Source organism: Crotalus tigris, unplaced genomic scaffold, assembly GCF_016545835.1.
Source record: "Crotalus tigris isolate CLP2741 ecotype Arizona unplaced genomic scaffold, ASM1654583v1 scf7180000018335.1346539, whole genome shotgun sequence".
Classification (NCBI taxonomy): domain Eukaryota; kingdom Metazoa; phylum Chordata; class Lepidosauria; order Squamata; family Viperidae; genus Crotalus; species Crotalus tigris.
In genome coordinates, this window is record NW_024096950.1 from 963644 (window position 1) to 982833 (window position 19190).

Below are 19190 nucleotides of genomic sequence, written 5' to 3' on the forward strand. Positions count from 1 at the left end.
AACTCTAAGACAGGACATAATAGGATTAACTCACAGATGCCAAAGAGCACATCCAGACTCAGGTCAGAATACACTACACAGGAAATGCAAAGCCTCAAACGGGTTACAGGAAACAACTCCAAACAAAAGCCCCAGAGGGTATAAAAACCCACTCCCTACATGTGCTCTCTCTCTTTTCTTCCAGAGCCATCTTTCTGTCTGGCTCTCCTCTTCAATAAACTGCAATCTTCTTTCTAAAGCAGTCGCCATGTTGTTTATTCCCGGCTTGGACTGAACCATGCACCAAGCCGTTTTCCAAGCTGATACAGATAGTCCTTGACTTATCACCATTTGTTTAGTGACCAAAGTTACAAGGCCACTGAAAAAAGGGATTTATGACCGCTTTTCACACTTAAAGCTGGTGCAGCATCCCCATGGTCACGTGATCAAAATTCAAATGTTTGGCAACTGACCCATATTTATGATGGTTGCAGTATCCTGGGGTCATGTGATCACTTTTTGTGACCTTTTGGCAAGCAAAATCAATGGGGAAGCCAGATTCACCTAGCAACCATGTTACTAACTTAACAAAAGATACATTTAGGAACTTTGGCAAAAAATGGGGCAAAACTCATTTAACGTCTTGCTTAGCAATAGAAATATAGAACATGGAATAATAGAGTTGGAAGGGACCTTGGAAGTCTTCTAGTCCAGTGGTTCTCAACCTGTGGGTCGGGACCCCATTTGGGGTCGAACGACCACTTCATGGGGGTCGCCAAACAATGCAGTCTGCCATTTTTTCCCCTTTTCCTTATCTGTGCTACTCCCTTTTATTCTATTGGTTTTTGAAAGCCAATAGAATAGACTTTCTTGAATAGAGTCTAATTCTATTGGCTTTCAAAAGCCAATAGGAATTGTCCAGGCTGTCTCTGCCCTGCTGAGCCTGCCAAAAGCCCCATTCTGCAAACGGTGCTGCACCAGTTGAGTAGTCCTCGACTTATGACCGGTTGAGTTGTCCTCAACTTACGACCGGTTGGGGGTCACGGCATTAAAAAGGTTGAGAATCACTGTTCTAGTCGAACCCCCTGCTCAGCAGGAAACCCTATACCAGGGGTAGGAAGCCTTGGCTCTTTTATGACTCGTGGACTTCAACTCCCAGAATTCCTGAGCCAGTCTACAAGTCATAAAAGAACCAAGGTTGCCTACCCCTGCCCTATACCATTTCAGACAAATGACTGCCCAGTCTCTTTTTGAAAGCCTCCAGAGATGGAGCATCCACAACCTCCGGAGGCAAGTGGTTCCACTGGTTAAATGTTCTCATTGTTAGGAAATTTCTCCTTAGTTTTAGGTTGCTTCATTTCCTGGTTAGTTTCCAACCATGGTTTCCTGTCTTGCCTCAAAGTTGGGCTCAGTTACGGTCATTAAGTCAAGGACTACCTATATTCAGCCAAGCCCCTCAGCTCACTTCAAGGGAGTTACACTCCTTCAGTTTAGTTTCTCTAAAAATTCAAGGCAAAAAGTAGCGCCCGCATACTCACCCAGAGTAGGGATCTGTGTTTAGAGAGGATAAAATGGAGCACTTGTTATTTAAAGCAGTAAAACCTACGATTGAAAGACATTCCCCCAAAGAATTATTTCAGTATTTGGGCTTTCATTGTGATCTGATCTGCTGATTCATGGAAGGAAGGGAAGGAAGGAAGGAAGGAAGGAAGGAAGGAAGGAAGGAAGGAAGGAAGGAAGGAAGGAAGGAAAGCTTAAAGGCTTGCAATGGTGTAACTCAGGGGTCTTCAAACTTGGCAAGCCTGCCTGAGGAATTCTGGGAGTTGAAGTCTACAAGTCATAAAAGATTTGAAGACTCCTGGTGTAACTGGATGGATTAGTTGAAATTTATAATGGGTCAATGAAACAAGGTGGAGACAATCTATGCAGTGATCTATATGTGAAAGAGAACTGTTATTACTTTTAAGCCTTTTTCTTCTCCGGAAACAATGAAAGAACCAGCTGTGAATCATCAAGCTGGCTGGAATGTTTCTGGCTCCAAGATCCTGGACAGTATTAAACCAGGTCAGGGGCCTCTTTGCATTAACAGGAAGGGTTGGAATTAACAGCAGTTTATGTAGATGTGGCACAGCTGTTCTCAACCTGGTCTTTTTCAAATATACTGGAACTGCAGCTCCCACAGAGAGAGAGAAATGCTGTGGGGGTTTTTTTCTGTTTTTTTTTTTCAGTGCCCTTTTGCAGTTTGTCAAATGCAAGAGGCCTTATTTGCAAATCATGTCATTTGCTGGAGAAGACTCTTGTATTGCTAAAGCAGATTTTTTTCCAGGATGGTTTAAAGCAGGGGTGTCAAACTCAATTTCATTGAGGGCTACATCAGCATTGCAGTTGCCCTGGGGGGGGGGCGAGTGGGTGTGGCCAGAGTGGGTGCAGCCTACTGGGTGGGTGTGGATGAGTGGGTGTGGCCTACTGGGTGGGCATGGCCAGCTCTACATTGTTCAAGTCAAGGGTGCCTGGGCAGGAGTGGGACAGATCTGAGGGTCTCTGGCAGAAGGGAGTGGGACCGGGGCAAGTGCCAAGGCATGGTCCACCGGGGCAAGTGCCAAGATGGCCACCACAAAATTGTACATTGGCTCCCGGCTGGCCTGGGCCAGGGCCAAGGCAGCGGGGGCCGTTCCCTCACTGTTTCCAGGATGGTTACGCGGGCCACATGAAACCACTTTGCGGGACGCATCCGGCCCCCGGGCCTTGTGTTTGACATGTCTGGTTTAAAGCGAAAGTAGCTTGCTGATTTAACTCCGCTGCCTTTGCTTGGCCCCAAAGGCTGAATAATAATAATAATAAAAGGACGATTTTATCCCACGAGAAATCTAAGGCGGCATTATTCCACATGCTTTTCTGGGAGCAATTTGCACCTTACTTCTCTGAGTAAATAGAATACTATTGCTAGTTTAAAAGGGAGCAAGTCTTCCCTCATTTGCATCAGTTGCAGTCCAGGTAATCCTCGACTTAACAATCACAAGGGAGCCCAAAGTTTTGTTGCTAAGTGAAACATTTGTTAAGTAATAATAATAATAATAAAGTTTGAAGGGACCTTGGAGATCATCTAGTCCAACTCCCTGCTCAGGCAGGAAACCTTATACCAGTGGTGGCGAACCTTTTAGAGACTGAGTGCCCAAACTGTAACCCAAAACCCACTTATGCATCGCCGGGTGCCGGGTGTACGTGGCCACCGAGTGGGCATGGCCACCGAACTGTCAGCTCGTCTCGCTTGCTTGCTTGCTGTCTGCTCTGACTCGTGCTCGCTCTCTCACTGTTTGCAGCAAATGCTGCTTCCACCAAAAGTTGCTCCTTTTATAGCCTCTCGCCTATTCCTAGACTGCGCATGCGCAGAGAGGAAGAGGGAGCAGCTCGGCCCAGCAATGGCTCACGTGCCACCAGAGACGGCTCTGCGTGCTGCCTGTGGCACACGTGCCATCAGTTCGCCACCACGGCCCTATACCATTTCAGACAAATGGCTGTCCAGTCTCTTCTTAAAAACCTCCAGTGTTGGAGCATTCACCACTTCTGGAGGCAGGTTGTTCCACTGGTTAATTGTTCTAACTGTCAGGAAGTTTCTCCTTAGTTCTAGGTTGCTTCTCTCCTTGATTAGTTTCCACTCGTTGCTTCTTGTCCTGCCTTCAGGCGCCTTGGAGAATAGCTTGACTCCCTCTTCTTTGGGGCAGCTCCTGAGATATTGGAAGACTACTATCATTTCACCCCTCATCCTTCTCTTCATTGAACTGGACATACCCAATTCCCCATTTTACAACCCTTCTTACCAAAGTTGTTAAGTGAATCACTACGGTTGTTAAATTAGTAACACAGTTGTTAAGTGAATCGGGCTTTCCCTCCCTTTGACTTTGCTCGTCAGAAGGTTGCAAAAGGGGATCACATGACCCCCCCCTGGGACACTGTAACCGTCATAAATACGAGTCAATTGCCAAGCGTCTGAATTTTGATCACAGTGACCATGGGGATGCTACTACGGTCGTAAAACTGGTCATAAGTCACTTTTTTTAGTGCCGTTGTAACTGTGAACGGTCACTAAACCAATTGTTGTAATTTGAGGATTACCTGCATATGCCATAATCCAGTGGTTCTCAACCTGTGGGTCGGGACACCAGTTGGGGTCGAACGACCATTTCACGGGGGTCGCCAAACAATGCAGTCCGCCATTTTTCCCCCTTTTCCTTAGCTGTGCTACTCCCTTTTATTCTATTGGCTTTTGAAAGCCAATAGAATAGACTCTCTTGAATAGAGTCTAATTCTATTGGCTTTCAAAAGCCAATAGGAATTGTCCAGGCTGTCTCTGCCCTGCTGAGCCTGCCAAAAGTCCCATTCTGCAAATGGTGCTGCATCAGTTGAGTAATCCTTGACTTACGACCGGTTGGGGGTCACGGCATTAAAAAGGTTGAGAACCACTGCCATAATCTTTCCCTATTCAAGGTTACTCTTCATCAAGTTTCTGGTTGGTATTTTTAATTCCTTCCTTTATCGTAGGCATCACTTTTCCCCTTTGGCCTTTATTGATGAAAAGACAAACTACTTCCTTATAGCAAACCCATTAAAAACTTTATTTCCAGAACCCTGGGAATATGTTTTGAAATAATGACGTACGAGTAATTACTGCCTTACTCTGGCTGAAAAAGGATACGATAGGTTTATAAATTAACCTTTTCTGGGGAAAAGTTGTTTGTTTCCCCCAGGGGGAATTTTAATCTGTTTTTTTTTTTCCCCCTTCTCTCTTATTTCCTTCTCTTGGAAGGTTAAAAGCATCCATGACATCTCTGCTAGGCAGGCCATGTATCCATCTCAATCGCCCCTGATCCACAGGTGAATTCTGGATGAAACAAACAAACAAACAAACAAAAAACAAAGGGACTTTTAAACCAGGGGGGTCCGATCAGGCAACTTTAAGACTTGTGGACTTCAGCTCCCCAAATTCCCTAGCCAGCATGGGTTCTTTCAAATCTTGAAAACAAACATTTTAATATGTGTAAGACCTATCTAGAACATTTTCCTAGGTCAGGGGTAGGCAACCTTGGCTCTTTTATGACTTGTGGACTTCAACTCCCAGAATTCCTGAGCCAGCCATGCTGAGGGGAAAGGGAGTGGTTTCCAAGCTGAGCCATGCTGGCTCAGGAATTCTGGGAGTTGAAGTCCACAAGTCATGAAGGGGCCAGGTTTCCTATCATCTACTCCAGGGGTAGGCAACCTCAGCTCTTTTATGACTTGTGGACTTCAATTCCCAGAATTCCTGAACCAGCAATGGCTCAGCTTGGAAACTTCTCCCTTTCCCCTCAGCATGGCTGGCTCAGGAATTCTGGGAGTTGAAGTCCACGAGTCATAAAAGAGCCAAGGTTGCCTACCCCTGTCCTAGGTCAGGGGTCTCAAACTGCCTGCCCGCAAGCTGGTTGCATCATGCAGAGGCCGCACTCACCCCAGGTCCGGCAATGTGAAAAAAGTTGCGACACATTGTGTGATGCAGCGAGTTTGACACCCATGTCCTAGGTCAAATATAGGGAAAATGTCTATTGTGGCCAAAGCAACAGCTCGGCTAATTCATTGTGGCACAATTTAACACTTGTAAGATGGCTCAGTGCTGCTGCTGCTTATTTATTAAATTCACATGCTGTTCAACTCCCAGTTCTCTGTGCTTCTCAAAGAAAATGATGTGGCTTGCAGCTCATTTTGAATAAAATGCACCAAGGGTTTGTTTAATGGAAAGCACAAATGCCTTCAGAAGCTCTAGGAATGCAGTCTTACTTTGCTAAGGCCATCTTACCCTGCTGGGTGGTGGAGACAGGAAACACCTCATTTTTGAAGCCTTAATGTTGAAGAAAAGCAGCTGTTTTTGCTTTACTGCAGTGGCTCATTTTCTGTTCTTGGCTGCCCCCTCCCCTTCATTTGAGACATGATTGACCCCCACCCCCGTTGGCTTTTGATTGGAGGGAGGTACAAATGTAAGTCTTGGGGCTCCCATTAATATCTGGTTGGATTGAAAGGGGAGGGGAGGGGAGAGGAGGATAAAAGGAAAGGAAAGGAAAGGAAAGAATGAACCTTTATTATCAATAAGGTGACCAACTTTTTTACAATGAAAAGGAGGACACAAATAAATTGAAGAAAAAAATATCGTAAATAAAAGAAACATTTTATTCATTGCAACAATAATACAGACAATTTGCATGTGCAAAGTTTGCCAGCCGGGTGTTTTGGCGCGCTCAGCAGCGATTCCTATTGGCTTTCAAAAGCCAATAGTGGGAGTAGCACAGCTCATGCAAAAGTTGAAAAAAAAAAAAAAACATCAAAAAAAGGTGCCGGAACGCCGTTCTGAGCATTCTATGAGGAAAAAAAAAAACCCTGCAGATTAGTCTTCAAATATCAAAAAAGAGGACATGAAGGAGGACACTTTTTGAGGGAGGGCAGAACTTACAAAAGGAGGACTGTCCTCCCTAAAGGAGGACGGTTGGTCACCTTATTATCAAAGTATAACATGTATACAGTGAGATTGGCTGAGCCTCCCTCCGTGCCCCCCCCCACAACTCACAGTGACTACAAACCCACCAACTTATTACACCCTGTGAGCTAATTGCACAGCACACCAGCCTCATGATTCTGTCATGCATAAAATTATGTCCCATTCAAGAGCCTGACAGCCCGTGGATAGAAGCTGTTCTTCAGCCTGTTGTTATGGCTGGCTATGTTTCTATAACTCCTACCCAATGGTAGGAGAGTAAAGAGGTACTAACCAGGGTGTGAGTCATCCCTGAGAATTTTCCTCACTCTACCAAGGCAACGGGCCCTGGCAATGTCAGGAAAGGAAAGGAAGACATCTATTTATTTTGATAAAAGTCAATAGTTTCTCTTTATGGTTGAAGAGTTGAATTATGGATGGAATATTATTCCTGCAAACCACACCTATCCAATAAATCTCTCTTTTAAAAAAGTCAATAATTGACAGTACAATAACCCCCCCCCCCAGTTTCATGTGTAAATGCTAGAAAAGTGGTAACAATACCCTGAACATGTTTGAACTTGCTCAAAACCAGAGAGGTTGTCACTTTGATGTATGTCAAAAGCCCACAAAGTATAAGCCCTGCACTTTGTATTTTATTGCCTATTAAAATGAAAGCGCACAAAGCTGTAAAGCAAACAATTAGCACAAACCAAAGTCTTCAATCATTTTTTTTAAAAAATAAACAGTTGCTTTGGTGTGGCATCTTTGCATAGCTGTGTCTCTTGTGTGCTACCTTTGCTGATATAGTGAACATTTATTTCAGTGGTTGAACACATGGAAGAAGGACTTTAGATTAACAAAAAGAAAAGAAACATTAAGTACCAGAAGCAAACTGCTTTACCAGCCATGAGAAGTTTTATATGATAGTAAGTTGAAACTAAGTTAATCAAGTACAAATAGCAAAGGGGGGGGGAACCTTTTACTCAAACTACGTTACCCTGACCTAATCCACATATCAAAAGAGAAGGTCTATAAACATAAATAGTGTTAATTAAATTAGGTCTTCCACCAGAACTTATATGTTCACAAAACATGATAGATGACATACCTACACACACATGCCCCCCCCCAAATGTCATCCTCAAATCAGGATACAGAAACTTCCACACCCAAGACACGGTCCCCCTATAAAAGTCTGCCGCTGTACCCCATTTCTCTGCAGGTGCCCCTAAAGCAGACACCTTGCTTTTAGGAATAAATATTTCTTCTTTCCTTACAGCTGTCTGGACCTCATTTTTATTTTTCTTTGTGCAATCCTAGCTCAAGTTGGAACCCCAGTTTATTCTTTTGACACAACATCTCATAGGGGCTTAATATCCACCTTGCCCCAGGATCTCAGAAAGCAGTCAAGTTTTCAATAGAAGTGGCTAGTCGCAGGGGTAGGCAACCTTGGCTCTTTTATGACTTGTGGACTTCAACTCCCAGAATTCCTGAGCCAGCCATGCTGAGGGGAAAGGGAGAGGTTTTCAAGCTGAGCCATGCTGGCTCAGGAATTCTGGGAGTTGAAGTCCACGAGTCATAAAAGAGCCAAACAGTCTCTCTCTCTTTCCTACACACACACACACACACACACACACACACACACACACACACACGTGAAACAATGGATAACAAAGAATAATAAATTATCACATTTACTAAATAAATAAAAAAATAGACAATTGTAAATATTTTTATAATGCCTAGCTGAGACAGCTCCAGGTTGCATGAGGGAGGTATGGAAACTTTGGGAAATGCTTTTGCGTGGTACACCCTGTTCTTGCACAATCTTGGGAGCCTCCAGAGGCTGCATGAGAGCATGGCTCTCTTGCATGACTTCCAAAGGGTTCAGGGTCCCTGTGTGTTACCAAAAATGACATGGTATGTCACAGGTTTTGCCATCATGCTCCTAACAGATAACACAATTCACCTATCTGGATCAAGCTGCTGAAAGAGAGAAGAGAGAAACAAAAAGATAGATAGATAGATAGATAGATAGATAGATAGATAGATAGATAGATAGATGGAGATAGATAGATAGATAGATAACTTCTTTCCCTGAAAATAAAACCCACCAAGAAAATAAGCCCTAGCCCAGTGATTCTCAACCTTTCTAATGCCGTGATCCCATAATACAGTTCCCCATGTTGTAGTGACCCCCAAGTGGGTGTGGCCACCAATAAGAGGGAGTAGGACAGCTAGGGAAAAGGGAAAAAAATGGCGGACAGCATGGTTTGGCGACCCCCGTGAAATGGTCATTTGACCCCAAATGGGGTCCCGAGCCACAGGTTGAGAACCACTGCCCTAGCCTGATTTTTTTAGGGTGCACCTAATATAAGGCCTATGCCAAAAATAAGCCTGGAGGTGGGGGTGGCCAGCACAGGAGGCGGCGAGTGCACAGGGGCTGACAGTGTCCAGCAGCAGCCACACCCCACACAGCACAGGTAAGGCCAAGCACGGAGACAGAGATGGGAGGGGGGAGGCAGGTGATCCAGACACACTGTGTGGCTGCCTGGCTTGTGGGAAGCTCAGTCCATCCCATCTCTCAGCTTGCCCATGGCCGTGCTGGGGCAGGTGATCCCATTGCGCCACCCACTCCATCCCACCGTCTCTCAGCTGGGCAGCACATTGTGATTGCCTGCCTCTCCCCTGTGCCTCTGCTTCCATGCTCGGACTTACCTGCACTGTGCCAAGGGGCCGGTGGGCTGTGGCTTCTGCTGGACACCACTAGTCCCTGCACACTCCCCACTGTTTGTGTGCATGCCAGGAGTAAGGGACACCTGGCCAGGTTAATCACCCTGATACAGTGTTTCCCCAAAAATATAAGACCAGGTCTTATTTTTGGGAAAACACGATAAATAGATAGATAGATAGATAGATAGATAGATAGATAGATAGATAGATAGATAGATAGATAGGCAGGCAGGCAGGCAGGCAGGCAGGCAGGCAGACAATAATAATAATAATAATAATAATAATAATAATAATAATAATAATAATAACAACAACAACAACAGTAAGTGCCGCCTATGCAAAGAAGCTGAAGAAACAGTGGATCACTTGGTAAGCTGCTGCAAGAAGATCGCACAGACTGACTACAAGCAGCGGCATGACAAAGTAGCAACAATGGTGCATTGGAAGATCTGCAAGATTTGTCTGTAAGCAAAAACTGGTGGGATCATAAAACAGAGAAAGTCATAGAAAATGATAAAATTAAACTGCTCTGGGTCTTCAGAATTCAAACAGAGAAGCACCTGCAACATAACACCCCGGACTTAACAACTGTCGATAAGAAAGACAAAAAAGTCTGGATAGTGGATGTGGCAGTGCCTGGAGACAGCAGAATAGACGAGAAAGAACTGGAGAAGATAACAAAATACAAAGACCTACAAATAGAAATAGAAAGACTGTGGCAAAAGCAAGCAAGGGTAGTACCAATAGTAATAGGCCCCTTGGGTGCAATCCCAAAACAACTGGAGCACCACTTGAACACCATTGGCATTGACAAATTCGCTATTAGTCAATTGCAAAAGGCGGCCTTACTAGGAACTGCTTCCATCCTGCGACGATATCTGTAATACCATCAAACATCCACATCTGCCTATCCCAGGTCCTGGGTAAGGACTCGATAGGTAGACAAAATGCCAAATCCAGTCTGAACATCTGGCTGACTGTGCGATGATCCATAATAATAATAATAATAAAAAAGTTGGAAGGGACCTTGGAGGTCATCTAGTCCAACCCCCTGCTCAGGCAGGAAACCCTATACCATTTCGGACAAATGGCTGTCCAGTCTCTTCTTAAAAACTTCCAGTGTTGGAGCATTCACCGCTTCTGGAGGCAGGTTGTTCCACTGATTATTTATTCTAACTATCAGGAAATTTCTCCTTAGTTCTAGGCTGGTTCTCTCTTTGATTAGTTTCCATCCGTTGCTTCTTGTCCTGTCTTCAGGCGCTTTCGAGAATAGCTTGACTCCCTCTTAAACATTTGTTGGTAGGGCTGAAGTGTTCTGTCCACAAACTACAGTATTTTCCAATTTGGTGTACCATAAGCTTAAGCCAATATAATAACCCTTTTCTCTGTGTATTATTGCTAAATAGGCCATGGTAGGAATAATACTCAGTTGAACATCCACTCTACATTCTCAATCACGCTAGTTTTCAGTCCCTGGTACACCAATTTGCAATACTTTATTGCCCACAGGTTTTTCCACTGAACAAGAATAACACTTAGTTTTCTAAATTCCTGGCTCCTCTGTGTTTCAGAACAGTTAAGGCCTCAGCTAACATACAAACAGCAAAAAGCAAGTTATGTGTTTTCCAGAGCTTTATTTCATCCGTTTGCTTTTTATTTATTTATTAAATTTATACAGCTCCCCGTATCATGTTATGGAAGAACAAATCTTTCATCTTTTTTCTCTCCTTTTAATCTCCATAGAAAATGTTTTGGGGAAAGATGTCTCTAATTATGCAGAAATACACAAAAGAATTTATTATCCCTGAGAGAAGTTTGTAAACATGAGATGAACCAACGCTCATTGGCTGGTTTTTTGTAAACATTTCCAGAAAGGCAGAAACACCAAAATACATTAGCTTAATTGAGCTGATATCATGTTGGGTTTTCCCTGGGGAAAGCAATTTGTAAGTCAAGATATCTGCATTTCACCCTAACCCCATTCCGCCTGATCAATGCCTGTGGCTTTGGTTTCAAAGAGCTTCTGATCACAGAAATTTATCATCCTAGTTTTCAATAGGGCCACACTTTCCTAGGCAGAACTGGTACACAATTAGAGGGTTTTCTTGGAACTTCATCTCTTGCTCAATGTGGGCTATTGCACAAATCCATCTTGTGTGCTAATTATGCTTTTCTCACAGATAGTCATGCCCTAGTAACCAACTACTTTTTTTTTCTTTTAAGGAACCCGTAGCTCCTTGCTTCGGGGTGAGATTGGGGTGACTGATTGCAGCTGAGCATTTACTGGCTGGATGCCCTTCCTGACGCCTACATGGAGTTCACAGCAGACAATTACTCATTGCGCTAAGAGAGAGAAATATCTGCTGCTATCTAGGATCGAACTTACCGCCTCCTGATTGTGAGGCAGGAGCTCCATCTCTAGGCCACACGCCATTCAGTAACCACCTACTTAAATCTACTCAAATGCAACCTGCTTTGGGAAGTTCTGAACTGGTCCTCTTTGAAGACACTTGGATGGTTTCTTGGAGGTTACAACTGATGATTCACCATTTTGCCTTATTCAAAATGAAGTCCTCTGAGCTGCACTGGTTCTGTGTGATTTCAGATGTGATCCAAAGGGTTGGTTGTCACCCATGAGTCTTAGGACATGGAACATCTCTGCCCTACCAGTAAGGTCTCAAAAGTTGAGGTGCTCCATGTCCGAGTTCTAAAGCATTGTCATCTGATGAGAACTCAAGATTTCCCCTTCTCCCTAACTATGCCTACCTAGTAGAACATCATCACATCTGTACATTAAGCTGTAAACACCTGTCTCTTCCAGTCAGCTATTCAGTTTTATTTCTCTAGCCCTCCCAATATTATAAAGAGCATTCTTTCCTGGGTCATTTAACAGTAACATTTATTTTCATCTCATTCATCAAGCAGGCCATGGAGGAGGTTATGGAGGCTGCTCAAAGAAACTGGGAAGACTCTACCATGTGTTTCTGTCCAGGTTAAAAAATACACCAAGAATTAGATTTTAATCAATTCAGAGCTACCTCAGCTTTGATGAGCTGATCCATCACCTCACCTTGGAGTGATACTGTAGAGAAAGCATAAGCCCGGCAGATAATTAGAAAGCAATTACTCATCAAAAATTAATCAGGGTATTAATTAAACACAGTGTCCTATTTAAATACAAGCTGGTGTTACATTTCCAGCTGCTGATGAGAAAGCAACAGCGAGGATAAACTGTCAAGCAAACCCACATTTAGTTATCTCCATCAAAAGGAAAAAAAGGGACCTGTGATACTTAATAAATGCGTAACTTAAAAATTGTTTATGTAATCATTATGATCAGAAGAAAAAAATTAGCATCGGAGTATGCTTTTAAAAATTTAAACTTACCAGAAGTCTATTAAAGACACGAGGAACATAACATTTTTGGACTACTCTCTAACATTTTTAACAAGGAGCTCTCAAACTAAGTGTCATGATTCCGATAGATGAAACCCATCAAAAGAACTTCAAAGGCAAAAATTCTTCCTCAAAGAACATTTTATTCAGGAAACAAAGTATCGGCACTACATAGTTGAACCCAAAAACTAAATTCCCTTCCCCTGGATACAAAGTAACAAAGTGCAATTCCCACCCCCAATAAGCTATCATAAATCACATTCTCCAATTAGCCTAAAACACGGGCTTTCTCCCCAGCTCCTCAGCCTGTTATCAGTTTGTCCTTGGGTTCCCACAGAGCAACATTATTGCTATGGCTAGCTGAGCTCAAGCATTTATCCCAACTCCCCTTCTGCACCTGATTTCTAAATATAAGAAAAAACATGTTAAAAGCAAAGAGAAAATGGTTGCAATTTTCATCAGCTGTCACAGCAGGAACAACCAATGTTTACAGCATTGACACTAAGAGTCATCATAATTAAGAGGTTATGAGAAAGTTAGAAAGGGGTTCCAGTATAGGTAGTCCTCAACTTACAAAAGTTAATTTAGTGATCATTCAAAGTTACAACGGCACTGAAAAAAGTGACTTACGACCATTTTTCACACTTACAACCATTTCAGCGTCTCCACGGGGCAAACTTTTCATGTCTAGGCAAGACAGTTCTTGAGTTTTTCCCCAATTTTACGTCCTTTTCTTGCCACAATTGTTAAGTGAATCACTGCAGTTGTTAAGTTAGTAACATGGTTGTTAAGTCAATCTGGCTCCCCCATTGACTTTGTTTGTCAGAAGGTCACAAAAGGCGATTACATGACACAGGGACACTGCAAGGGTCATAAATATGAGCTAGTTGCAAAGTCTGAATTTTGATCATGTGACCATGAGGATGGTGCAAAGGTCATAAGTGTGAAAACCGGTCCTAAGTCACTGTTTTTCAATGCCATTGTAACTTCAAATGGTCACTAAGCAAACAGTTCTAAGTCAAGGACTATCTGTAACTGCTGGTTTTCAGCAATACCGTCATAAAATGCTGCAAATGACTGTGAATGCAGCCTGGGAGTTGCCCAGCGCCTAAAATGCAGTCAATGACCACCAGGGGGGGCAACCATCAAAACTTTGAATACAGGTCATCAGCAGGTATGTTTGTCGTAACTTCCGTAAGTGACTGGTTGTAAGTTGGAAATTGATGTATACAAAGTACAGGTAGTCCTCAACTTGCATTCATTTAGGGACCATTCAAAGTTACAACAGTACCGAAAACAGTGACATACGACCATTTTTTCACAATTATGACCGCTGCAGCATACCCATGGTCATGTGGTTTACATTTGGATGCTTGACAACTGGCTCATATTTATGATGGTTGCAGTGTCCTGGGGTAGTGCAATCACCTTTTGCGATCTTCTGACAAGCAAAGTCAAAGGGGAAACAGATTCACTTAACAACCATCATAAATGTGGCAAGAAATATTGTAAAATGGGGCAAAACTCACTTAGCAAATTTCTCATTGAGCAACATAAATTCTGGGCTCAGTTGTAGTTGTAAGTCAAGGACTACCTGTATATCAGTTTAACTACAAAGTTGATAGGTTCTGCATTTCTGAAAGATTTTAAGAATAGCAATAGCTCTTAGATTTATATACCGCTTCACAGTGCTTTACAGCCCTCACTAAGTGGTTTACAACAGCAGCCTATTGCCCCCAACAATTTGGGTCCTCATTTTACCGACCTTAGAAGGATGGAAAGCTGAATCAACCTTGAGCCCCATCAGCATCAAACTCCTGGCAGTGGGCAGAGTTTGCCTGCAATACTGCATTCTATCCACTGCGCCATCATGGCTCTTAAAAGAAGCTAGAGAGTCACTTCTTAAGGATAATTTATTTTTCTGCATGTTGAAGAGAGTTGGTGTAGAACAGAGGTGTCAAACTGCTGGCCTGCAGGCTGGATGCGTCACGCAGAAGCTGCACCCACCCCAGCTCCAGCAAGGGAAAAAAAGTTGTGATACGTTGTGACACATCACGTGACATGGCGAGTTCCACAACCCTAGTCTAGATGATCCTTGTGGTCTCTTCCAACTCCACAATTCTATGATTCTACGTGGCAAACTATTCCTAGCAGTTAGTGACAACACGTTGACATTTGTTTGCAAATGTTTGTCTTTAGCATCTCTGACAATAGGGCGTGAAATAGTATATTCATTGTCTTTGGCAAATCTATAAGTAAATTTAATGAGCTTATCTAAAGCTAAGAACAGACAATGTGATGGAAGGTCCATCTTTTGGTTGAAAACAAAGAGCTTTTGTTACTGGACAAGGTCAGGTTCAGTGAGTTATTTGGGAGAAAACAGTGTTTGCTGAGAATAAGAACCCAAGCAAATTAATAAAACATCTGAAATGAAACCATGAGAAGAAGTAATAAGGTTCTATCATTGTGTATTTGATATACAGATTAAAACCAATTTAAAACGATTTTCAGGTAGTCAGCAACAGTCCTTGATTTATGATCACAGTTGAGAACAAAATTTCCATTGCTAGGAAAGGAAGTCGTTAAGTGTGTCTCACCCAATTCTGAAACCGTTTTGGGTTGTTAAGCAAATCACTGCAGTTAAATGAATCACACAATTTAATTTAATAAATTGATATGCTACCCAACTCTCAGGACAGAAAGTTGATAGATCCCGCAAAAGTCAGGATCTTGTTCAGAAAAGATTGTAACGTATTTCCAGCAATGTTCTCTTCCTCTATCTTAGAAAAATCGAGATCGGAGCAGATAATCATGATTGTGTCGACGCTGCTAACATCGGACGTTTGTGCATTGACAGCAAAGGGAAATGTAGCCATCTTTTACCTTTTGCTTTTAGAGTTAGGTGATACTGGGAGGGGGGATGTGAACAGAGTTCAGCTAGACATAATAACACTAGACCTATCGTGAGAAACAAGGTTATTGTAACTAGAGCTGATAAGGAATTGGCGGCTGAAGAAGGGAGAGGAGGCCCGTGCTTCAAGCTAATTGGGGAATGTGATTTATGACTGTTAATTGAGGGAGGGAATTGTGCTTTGATACTATGTGCTCAGGGGAGGGGAATTCAGTTTTTGGCTTCAATTATGTACTGCCGATGTTATGCTACTCAAAATAAAGATTCTTTAAGGCAAACAATGCCTCGAAGTTCTTTTGAAGAGTTACATCTGTTGGAACCATGACAGATTGCTTGATTTCAGGGAGAAAATATGAAGAGTGAAAGTTGCATGCTTTATAACAGAGCCATTTTTTTTCCATTTCCAGAGAGATAGCTATCTTAATTCAACTGTTTTTAATCAAGTCAACTAAACATTGGCCTAGCCTGGAAAATTGTGTTACTCTTTCATTCTTCTTCTCTCCCTTCTAACATTTATGAAAAAAAGATGTTGCTTCTCACATTTCAGTTCTAAAAATCTTCCTCTCGGGGTTTGTGGTGGCACCTGTGGTCAGCCAGGAGCCGCGCAGTATTTCAGATTTCAGACAAAAGGCTCCAGCCAAAAGGGAATGATAAAAAGGATTTTATGGAATCAATATTAAGAGAATTAGAGAGAAAAACAAAAGGTATATTGATCCATGCCTGTTCCCCTTCCCCCAAAAAAAAGGCAATGGATGCACCCCCGAAGTCAGCATACATACATATACATACATACATGCACACACATACATACAATTAAAGGATTTTATTTCAAGCAAAAACATGCTGATCAATGCTAAGAAGCATTGCTGTTACTTCACAAACAATACTTTTCAACTGTTCATCATCATACAAAGCTCTCTCTAACTTTTGTTCAGCTAGGTAAAGGCATAAAGTGTAGAAAGTTTGACTCAAAGAAGGCTACACACACAGCCTTAGAAGCTATATAAAGCAGGAAGCAGAAATAGCAGAGGATTAAGTTGTGAAAGCAAATAAGCTCACCCAGTTGATTAAGTCACAGGTTGGGGAAAAGGGATGAGCAGGAAAGGATACACATCCAGCCTGTTTACAGCTACCACTATTAGAGGAAGCATTGGCTTCCTCTCCAGTTCTCTAGCCCACCAATTTTTTATCAGCTCTGGTTACAATAACCTTGTTTCTCACGCTAGGTCTAGTGTTGTTATGTCTAGCTGAACTCTCGTTCACATCCTCCCTCCCAGCATCATCTACCCAACTGTTTACAGCTACCACAATGTAGCGTAGAATAAGAATAACAACAATAACAATGGAATAGAATCAGAACAGAACAGAATAAAATAACAGAGTTGGAAGGGACCTTGGAGGTCTTCAAGTCGGTTGGACTCAGGCAGGAAACCTTATATTCATGTTAGTGGGATGGAAAATGAGAAAAAAAAATGATTTTTTTTTTACCTAGGATAAAAAAGGGTGGAACTGCACTGGTACTTTGAATATATGGGCATACATTTGCATGCATGCCAACAGGGGCAGATTCTGGACTTGTGAGTTTTGGCATTTACTAATACACCAAGCTTTTGGTGGCAGACCTATATTTACAATTGCATTTTCTCCAGAAAGACAAGCTAGCAGGTATCGTTCTTGGCCACATATTGGCCCAGGGGGAAAAAGTGTTTTGCACTGATAAACGGAAGCAATTATAGAGTATGGGGTGGAAAGAGAACAGAAGCAAGAAATCTGGTGTTCTTGGGACAGCAGCAAAACCTCAGCTTTAAATGCCCAAGGTATTGGCTTCTGCAGGACTGGAATGAAATGGCCTCAGATGTGATCCTCCGTGACCTAACAATTAAGCACAATTTTGTGTGATTTGAAGAGTTTGTGCTAAAATTGGGTTTTCTCTGTGTCTACAGTATCTAATGATTTTTCCTTGCAGGGCAGAGTTTAGGAGAAAACTTTTTTGGGGGGAATTAATCGAGAAAGAACAACTTAAGTGCAACTTCTCTTCTTTTGGTTTATTAGGAACTCTCTTCTGTTGTTGAAAAGTTTTCCCTAAGGAAATGGATGACTGGTTTTCTTAAGGCAGAAGAAATCTCCCAGCTGCTAATCTTTTGCTGTAAACTAGGAATACTTGAGGAATTCCATGTCTGATTTTTCTTGGGTGGCTTTACGAGTAGAAGACTTAGCAAGTTAGTTCGTTGGTGTAGTCTCAACTTACAACCATGCATTTAGTGACCATTTGACATTACAGTGGCACTGAAAAAAGTGACATATGATTATTTTTCACACTTACAACCGTTGCGGTATCTCCATGGTCAAAATCTAGATGCTTGGCAACTGGGTCTTTTTATGACGGTTGCAGCGTCCCAAGGTCACGTGATCCCCTTTTGCAAACTTCTAACAAACAATCCCAAAGATGTTTTTTCCACGAGGCAACTGGACTCTCTTGTTTTTCTTTGTTTCTTCTTGGATAAGAAGCGAAATGTCTTCAAGGAAAAAACAAGAAAGTCCAGTTGCCTCGTGGAAAAAACATCTTTGGGATAACTACAGTATGACTTGGATGACTGAGAATCTCCATAGACATTCTGACAAATAAAAGTCCATACGAAAGCCAGCTTCACATAACACCATATTACTATAGCTTAACAACTGCAGTGATTCCCTTAACAATTTTGGCAAGAAAAGTTGTAAAATGGGACAAAACTCACTTAACAACTGTCTTGCTTAGCAACAGAAATTTTGAGCTCAGAAATTTTGCCTGTACAACTGTTAGTTTTTGTATGTAGAAGATGAACAGGGGAAATTATTGTGGACCAAGGTGGATGCACACATGTGGACATAATGTGAAAATGTTGGGAGTGCAGACTTATCTACCTGCCTGCAGACCTTTCCATCTGCCTTCCCCCACTACATATTGGACGACAGCATACATCACCTCAGGTTAGTGTGGGTATTGAACCTGATAGTTGGAAATGATAAGGGTTGCATTTCAACACAACCAAGAGCTATGGCCACAGTTAGGCAACGCATAACAGAAGCTGGAAGATTTTTTCATTTTCTCTTGTAAATCCTACTTGTTGACTGTACAATCCCAAAGTGCAGCCTTTGTAATTAAACAGAAGTTCCAAGGTCCAGCACAAAATGTACTTAATGAAATGCATCTGCAGCTGTCAGAGCACAATTTATCCCTCGAGCACAAGAAAGATGGACTCGACATTGCACAGGAAAGTTTATTTCTTCCGCTCTTTAGACAAGCAGCTTTTCCACTGATGATTTTCCTTTGAATAGCTCAAAATGTTTCCAAATACTGATGTGGACTCGGTAGAGCCAACCATGCCCTTGTCTGGACCAATAATAAATCGGAGGGACCAGCTTCTGAGATAACGTGGGAAATACCTATTTGTGAATGGTCCCACTTACAAAGCAAAGTTTCCATTCAGGATATATGTGACAAAAATGGGGATGATGGCTTTCATTGCACAATAAGATACTGGAAGGACTTATTAACATGGCACAGAATTGAACCTAGTGGGAGAACAACATTCTGTAATTAAGGCAAACTACAGAACAAATTGGCACAACATCTGTCTCTCCCTGAACTTGGGAGAAATGCTATGCTTTAAAAAATTGTTAACTCCTGACACG

At 42.4% G+C, this 19190-nt stretch overlaps 1 protein-coding gene across 2 annotated transcripts in view; it reads right to left on the reverse strand.

The window, feature by feature from the left end:
* The window catches only part of ST3GAL1 (ST3 beta-galactoside alpha-2,3-sialyltransferase 1), a 128591-nt gene that overhangs the window by 67323 nt on the left and 42078 nt on the right, over positions 1-19190 (reverse strand). The window contains exon 2 of one of the 2 annotated variants that reach the window (XM_039350469.1): positions 4692-4858. The exons of the other annotated variant lie outside the window; for it this stretch is intronic. The gene's annotated coding sequence lies outside the window, so the exon portion shown is untranslated. The remainder of the gene's footprint in view (positions 1-4691; positions 4859-19190) is intronic. 2 annotated transcript variants of the gene reach the window in all.